The following is a 6,000-nucleotide window of genomic DNA, read 5'->3' as shown; positions in this document are numbered from 1 at the left end:
TGAGTGATGGGTCGGAATGTACTCTGACAGTTTTGTGACACAATTACAAATTAGTGTTGCAATGGAGTTGCAATGACAATGTTCTCTAACTGTCCGTTCTTGTAAATGTATCACAAATAAAATGAAATAGCTTTTGAATCTAAGAAAGAACTGTATTGACGTTATACTAAAAACACACTTAAATGCAAGGTTCAATTTACAGCCAAGCACCAGTTTTTCATTAATAATTTAGGAGGTTTCGAAGCACTAGGTGGCAGTATAAATACATTCAATCTTGCCCTGCTGACACCAATGCATTTACATTGCGTTGGAGTCATCGGATCTTCATTTTGATTAACTGAAGGGAATTGATCGTTTTGGAAACCTTGAATGGAAGTATATCAAACACAAGTGATGATGAGTTCGATATCACTCAAAGCATGCACGGACCAACTGTCAAGTGTCTTCACTGACATTTTCAACCTCTCCCTGGCCGAGTCTGTAATACCTACATGTTTCAAGCAGACCACCATAGTCCCTGTGCCCAAGGAAGCGAAGGTAACCTGCCTAAATGATTACCGCCCCGTGGCACTCTCGTCGGTAGCCATGAAGTGCTTTGAAAGGCTGGTCATGGCTCATGTCAACAGCATCCTCCCGGACACCCTAGACCCACTCCAATTTGCATACCGCCCCAACAGATGACACAATCTCAATCGCACTCCACACCGCCCTTTCTCACCTGGACAAAAGGAACACCTATGTAAGAATGCTGTTCATCGACTTCAGCTCAGCGTTCAACACCATAGTGCCCACGAAGCTCATCACTAAGCTAAGGACTCTGGGACTAAACACCTCCCTCTGCAACTGGATCCTGTACTTCCTGACGAGCCAACCCCAGGTGGTAAGAGTAGGCAACAATACGTCAGGACAAGAACCTCTCCCTCAATGTGAGCAAGACAAAGGAGCTGATCGTGGACTACAGGAAAAGGCGGGCTGAACAGGCCCCCATTAACATCAACGGGGCTGTAGTGGAGCGGGTCGAGAGTTTCAAGTTCCTTGGTGTCCACATCACCAACGAACTATCATGGTCAAAACATACCAAGACAGTCATGAAGAGGGCACGACAAAGCCTTTTCGCCCTCAGGAGATTGAAAATATTTGTCATGGGTCCCCAGATCCTCAAAAGGTTCTACAGCTGCACCATCAAGAGCATCCTGACCGGTTGCATCACCGCCTGGTATGGCAACTGCTCGACATCTGACCGTAAGGCGAGGGTAGTGCGAACGGCCCAGTACATCACTGGGGCCAAGCTTCCTGTCATCCAGGACCTCTATACCAGGTGGTGTCAGAGGAAAGCCCGTAGAATTGTCAGACTCCAGTCACCCAAGTTATAGACTGTTTTCTTTTCTACCGCACAGCAAGCGGTACCGGAACGCCAAGTCTAGGACCAAAAGGCTCCTCAACAGCTTCTACCCCAAAGCCATTAGACTGCTGAACAATTCATAAAATCGCCACCAGACAATTTACATTATTGATCCCCCCTTGTACACTGCTGCTAGTCACTCATAGTCACTTCGCCCCCACCTACATGTACAGATTACCCAAACTAGCCTGTACACTGACTCGGTACCAGTGCCCCTTGTATATAGCCTCATTATTGTTATTCCTTGTTACTTTTTCATATTACTTTCTACTTTAGCCTACTTGGTAAATATTTTATTCTTCTTGAACTGCACTGTTGGTTAAGGGCTTGTAAGTAAGCATTTCACTGTAATGTTTACACTTGTTGTATTTAGCTCATGTGACAAATAAAGTTTGATTGATTCCGTTCCAGCCATTACTATGAACCTGCCCTCCCCAATGAAGGTGCCACCAACCTCGTGGTTTGAAATAGTCATGAAGATGGATGAATGAGTGCTGAAATTGTTTCTGTATGGATTTTGATATAATGTATATGACGCAATCGTGTACCTTCTAAGCTATGTTTATTTCATGCCACCTATTTTGTTTGACAATAAGTTCTACTTTCCAGGCAGACTATTGAGATGCACCATGGTGTCAAAAATATACCACAAGACATGCGTGCCGAAAACGAATATTGGGATGTAGGCCTTGTTAATACACTGAGTAACAGACTGTTGTCAACAGTGTGACCTAAATTCACAGAATAATGAGGATAACCATTTTTCTTAAAACAGGAACAAACAAACAAACAAAGCATTAGTCAAACAAACAAATCAGAGCTAAACTGCAGGCTCGAACATCGATGCATGTGGGGGGGCGAGAAATCTAATAGGTTCGCTTGATTTAGTTCACCCGACCGTCGGTGAGCGGAGTTCGTCATTTGTGTCCATTGGATATTCAGTCGTTTTCTGCACCACTTGTCCAACCGGGCGAGATAAATTGAACGTACCCAGTCTCCCCCGATGGGGGAGGAGTTGCGCTCAACAGCTGGCAAGCCTGCTTTGATGATTTTTGACAAAGCTACCTCCCCACGGAGATACACGAAACACCGTCGGTTCCCTCAGAAAAGACACACACTAATTGTCCAATTCAAAGAAGAAAAACGAACAAGGGGGACTTCACTGTCAAAATATTCAAAACGAATGTATACTGACCCGTTGGTATTTTTCGTGAGAAACACAGGAGAGATTTGGCTCGTTTAAAGATGCCTTTTTGACAGAGCTGTTGCAGCTATAGGCGCTCGAGACGAGTGAGGTGAAACGAAAGTTGGGAGCAAAAAACGAATCTTTCCAAAAGGGAAACGGTAAGATGCTGAGAATCTATCTTATCTGTATTTCCTGTAACAATTGGCTAGAGTTGATAGGCAATTTAGCATCAAACCGCTAACTGAATAATTAATATATTGCTGCGAAAGTGTCGAAAAAGTAATCTTGTGTGTTTACACTGTAAACCAGTTGACTATAGTCACCCATACCTAACTCATCTGTCCAGATTTCATAATAGCCAATAGTGACAACACGGTGATGTTGAGTAGCCTATCTTCTTCCTCTTTCCAGACTGGACACGTCGCCTCTCCACTCACTCCCTTTCCTCGCCTTCAAGTCACAAACACGTCGGCTGAGATGCGGCTGCCAGTTACCTGGAGTTAAATGCTAGTCCATGAGAGGAGAGTGCGAGTTTGGCCAAGGACGAGGAGAAAGAAGAAGAGGGCTATTTCCTGAAACAGAGGGACCGAGGGACAGAGCAGGGAGAGGACATGTCTCTTTGGGTCATACTACCTGTTAGTCTGCCTTCCTTGACCATCACTGGAATATGGGTTGTGTGAGTGTTTCTGCTTTTTGTTGATCTTTTAAGCCAACTCAAAATAGTCCATTGTTGTTTGGTCCTTTGGCCAAAGGCACAACATGTCTGGCACAGAATCTCAAACAGTCAGTGGCCAACTGTCATACAACATCAAAATACCATGATAAAGCAATCCACAACCATAGTTTTATATAGATTTTTTTTATACCTGACATTTCATGGCAGGATTGGACAGTATCAAGTCATGCAAACCAACTGTGCCAACCACCACCACCGCTCTGGTCATAGAACCTGGCTGCATAGCTGCTGTGCATTCCAGGGCTCCATGGTCATATGAGTAGATTAGTTCTCTCCCCAGGCCCGCATGTGGCCTTAGATCACTACTGTCTATTATAGCTTGGGCTGTGATTCATCTCTCTCTCTCAAAATAGCAGGTTCAGGTAGACTGTAGGCCTATTGCTACAGGCCTCCCTATTCAATCCTTTATTAGGTCTAGGTCTATGTGAAGTCACTTGGGGTTGAGTCCTTAGATGAGTGTCCAGGGGTGACATTTGTCCTGCTCGAGTAGGGCTTGGAGGGAATGAAGTTTCAAGTTGTCACTTCACAGGTACAGTGAAATGCCTTTCTTGCAAGCTCTTTCCTGTAATCAATATCAGTAGTACTATAAAGTAGAACAAAAACATATGAGAAATATAAATAAAAACACAAGAAAAGTAAGCTATATACAGGGTCTGCTCCAGAGTCGGCAGCTATATACAGGGTCTGCTCCAGAGTCGGCAGCTATATACAGGTTCTGCTCCAGAGTCGGCAGCTATATACAGGTTCTGCTCCAGAGTCGGCAGCTATATACAGGTTCTGCTCCAGAGTCGGCAGCTATATACAGGTTCTGCTCCAGAGTCGGCAGCTATATACAGGTTCTGCTCCAGAGTCGGCAGCTATATACAGGTTCTGCTCCAGAGTCGGCAGCTATATACAGGTTCTGCTCCAGAGTCGGCAGCTATATACAGGGTCTGCTCCAGAGTCGGCAGCTATATACAGGGTCTGCTCCAGAGTCGGCAGCTATATACAGGGTCTGCTCCAGAGTCGGCAGCTATATACAGGGTCTGCTCCAGAGTCGGCAGCTATATACAGGGTCTGCTCCAGAGTCGGCAGCTATATACAGGGTCTGCTCCAGAGTCGGCAGCTATATACAGGGTCTGCTCCAGAGTCGGCAGCTATATACAGGGTCTGCTCCAGAGTCGGCAGCTATATACAGGGTCTGCTCCAGAGTCGGCAGCTATATACAGGGTCTGCTCCAGAGTCGGCAGCTATATACAGGGTCTGCTCCAGAGTCGGCAGCTATATACAGGGTCTGCTCCAGAGTCGGCAGCTGCAGTGTTAGGGCTTTGTATAGGGGTAAGAATATGTATAGGGGTAAGAAGACTAGGCATAAGGATATGTGATAAACAACAGAGTAGACACATTAGAAAAAGAAAAGACGTAATGAGGGTGGATGGAGAGACAGAAAAAGAGTGAGGAAGGAGGGACACTGAGGGAGGAGGGGGCGTTGGCTGCTGTGTTGCCGCCAGATTCCTCTCACCTATTTCCTTCCTGTCCAGTGGGACTCACAAGGGCACCCTGTCTCCCAGAGCAGTCAAGGGTCCCTTTCCTTGAGCAGCGTAATGTGAAAGGGCACGCTTTGTTATGTAACCCCCCCCCCCCCCCCCCCCTTAGGATAAGTACTGGACCGATGGGATAGTGCTTATTCAGGGATTTCACACGGCAACCCACACCCACATACAAACACTGTACCCTGTTCTGCGCCATGAAATAGCTACTGAGAACTAGACATTAACTTTATAGTACAGTCCACTCAAAGCTAGCCAGCTTCTTACATAGATTCTTCCATCAACCTTTCTGTTTGCAAATGTTTTTTTTCTATTGAAAAAGCTGCATGTAAATTGGCAATTCAGTGCAGAGGCCTTTTTCCATGCTCTTCTCAATGAGGAAAACTAAATATAAAATTGACCTTTTAGGTGTAACCTGCACAGATAGTCAGCCATTAAGCTCCTCTCTGTTTTCTTTCAGTGGATGACATCTTGGATGCTGATTTGATTACAGAACAACAAATGATCGCAGCACTTTCTCCGATGACATTTCATCTTCATTTAATTTATCATGGGGCAGTAAGAGTTTTTAGATTCAACAGTCTATCTACATTTCTGTTTAGTGTGTAGTTAGTTGTCCATGATGAAACTGTTAGAAATAACCATGATAATTATTTTGTGGTGTTCCAGAATGTACAGATTCTAGAAGTTTCCATGGTAATTGAATATAATGGCACCGGAGGGAATGGCGGCTGTTTTACGGGCTTCAGACCAATTGTGCTATTTTGTTTGTCTTTTTGCGCTGATCTTAACTTTTTCCTACATAATGTTTCCGCCATTGTTTCAAATGACCGAAAAGAGCTTCTGGACATCAGAACAGCTATCACTAACCTCGATTTGGACGACGACTTCTACTTCAATGTGTCAGAGTTCGAAAGACACATTGATTATCGTGGACCAGGCCCAAATCCCCGACACTCCAAATAAAGAGGAGGAGGAGGCGGTGCTATAGAGGCCGGCGTGCGGGATACCTGGCGAGACTTATTGCCTCTACCCTCCGTTCTATTGGCGGACGTGCAATCACTGGAGAATAAACTGGATGAGCTCTGTCAAGACTATCCTATCAACGTGATCTGAACTGTAATATCCTATGTTTTTCTGAGTCGTG

General features: G+C 45.1%; 1 pseudogene; it reads left to right on the top strand.

Moving 5' to 3' along the window:
* The first annotated feature begins 2,385 nt into the window (after window positions 1-2,385).
* The window catches only part of LOC129836524 (transmembrane protein 150A-like), a 50,797-nt pseudogene continuing 47,182 nt past the window's right edge, over window positions 2,386-6,000 (top strand).

The sequence above is a fragment of the Salvelinus fontinalis genome, chromosome 37, assembly GCF_029448725.1.
Source record: "Salvelinus fontinalis isolate EN_2023a chromosome 37, ASM2944872v1, whole genome shotgun sequence".
NCBI classification, from domain to species: domain Eukaryota; kingdom Metazoa; phylum Chordata; class Actinopteri; order Salmoniformes; family Salmonidae; genus Salvelinus; species Salvelinus fontinalis.
The sequence above is the reverse complement of the archived record's forward strand: the minus strand, read 5'-3'. Positions and strand labels throughout refer to the sequence as shown.